The following is a 2,471-nucleotide window of genomic DNA, read 5'->3' as shown; positions in this document are numbered from 1 at the left end:
TTCATTTTTCCTAGCTGTAATTGCATTTTTAGACAGCAGAGGGTATACAATAGAGAGCATGTGACTTCGCTGTAGGTGGTAGTAACACAGCTTTTATTCTGCAAACACACAAAAACAAACAGATCTAAAATGGGGAAGAGCTGTTGTGTGATTGTATAAATAGATTTAACAAGAAATCAGAGCTTTCTTTTTACAGACTGCTGAAAGATAAAGAAAAAAGAAGCAAATGGAGGCAGTACAAATGTTCATAAACGTTTATGAAGGAAAGGTCTACTTGTTATTATTTTTTTTTTTCATTTTTAATGAAAGGAATATTTTTAGTAAATGGGCTATTATATGTTACTCCAACCTTTACAAACAAATCATTATTGTTGGTAAAATTTTCTTAATTTTTTTCAAAAATATCATGGGAAAATTGAATCATGAACCCAATATCGAGAATTTGGTGAATTATTACATGCCTATTATGAAGAGTGCCACTTAAGAGCACTCCTTAGATGCCTGAGTTAGTTGGCTATGTATCAATCAACAGGTCTATGGGCAAAAAGCTTAATGATCAAATTATTCCGCTGCTAAAAAGGCAATTCAGTCAGAATGTCAGTTTAATGTGTGCTGGGTGTTCGTAATGAGTTTGTAATGCACTCTAATGAGTTATGTGTTATTCAATTACATGAGGTAAAAAACAGTCATTTGATACGTTACAGATTGCATCTAGCATGTGTAAATGAACTCTCATTTTATATCATTTTAAATCTCATTTTATAGATTTTTTGGTGCAAGCTGAAATATACATGTCATATCAAATAATGTTTATAAAAAAGGCTTCGACAAGGAAAGTAATTAATGTTTATAGGTGGAGTAAAGCAAGACTTTCCTCTTAGGATCTATACATAATAATAATAATAATAATAATAATAATAATAATAATAATAATAATAATAATGTTATTAGCTATATTTGTTCAACACATTAATCTAATAAATGAATAACATTTTGCGTGGAAAGACCTGACACCAGTATTCACATCAAATTATTCATAACAATTTTATTTATATTATTCATTTAAGATTTAAGTGAAGGTGATTTATTGGTTAATATTGCAAAGCTCATTACATAAGAATTCTGTCATGAAAGGGGATTTGGCTCAGGTTTACAAACACATTATGTCTAGTTTGAGGCTCAAGAGATTCCTTAATATGACCTGAAACAGCTAAGTATATTAGATATGGAGACAGAAGCTGGATATGAGTAATGACAGAAACACATAACTGACAACAGACTAAAACTGACAAGAAATATTAATGTTCTAAAAAATTAGGGCAAACAGATCAGGATCTAAGTAAACTAGCTCTTGTCTGAAGGCTGTGTATTCTTCCAAAGGCAAAAATGGTCTTGAAATCCTAGTCCCAGAGGTTTGGCTATTGTATGATGGTTGGTTCTTCTCAAGGCACAAAGACGATGCGTCTAGAAAATTACACCTAGTATTTTAGCTACTATTTTTACCAAGACACAAGAGTTCATCTCATCTCATTATCTCTAGCTGCTTTATCCTGTTCTACAGGGTCGCAGGCAAGCTGGAGCCTATCCCAGCTGACTACGGGCAAAAGGCGGTGTACACCCTGGACAAGTTGCCAGGTCATCACAGGGCTGACACATAGACGCAGATAATCATTCACACTCACACCTACGGTCAATTTAGAGTCACCAGTTAACCTAACCTGCATGTCTTTGGACTGTGGGGGAAACCGGAGCACCCGGAGGAATCCCACACGGACACGGGGAGAACATGCAAACTCCGCACAGAAAGGCCCTCGCCGGCCACGGGGCTCGAACCCGGACCTTCTTGCTGTGAGGCGACAGCACTAACCACTACACCACTGTGCCACTGACACAAGAGTTAATGATAAAAAATAGTCCAAGATGTTAAGCTGTTGTTTAATGGTTATTCTTTCATTATTCTTTCTTTCATGTCTCGTCCTAGATGTTCTGCTGTTTAAAAGTTGTTTTGTTCAAAGGTTGACTATTTTTTCAAGGTAACCTAAAAAACCTAGTAAGTGAAATTTGGTGCATTGAAACACTTGAATTTTGATGGTTGGCTATGCTTATGCTCTGAAGGCACAAAGACGAGAGACCCCTGGGTGGTTTTTACCTTAAAACACAAGAGTAAACATTCTTGTGAACCTAGCCCTAGAACTTTAGCTATTATCTGAACATTGACTATCCTATTTATAAAGAGTTATTAATAGTCTGAAAATCTCAGACCTAGAAGGTTTGTCATTGTTTAAAAGTTGACCATTCCTACCAAGGCAGAAATCTAAGGGTCTAGAAAAACTAGTCAAGCTTGTCCTAAAAGTACAGCTGTTATCTGAAGATTGACTATTCCTCCCAGGGTGCAGTTCGAGCTTTCTCACTACCATGATGTGTGGTCAGCATAAATCGAGCCTGGACTCCAGGGCCAATATGCACACTGG

Source organism: Neoarius graeffei, chromosome 3 (assembly GCF_027579695.1).
Source record: "Neoarius graeffei isolate fNeoGra1 chromosome 3, fNeoGra1.pri, whole genome shotgun sequence".
NCBI lineage: Eukaryota > Metazoa > Chordata > Actinopteri > Siluriformes > Ariidae > Neoarius > Neoarius graeffei.
This window is presented reverse-complemented; position numbering follows the sequence as displayed.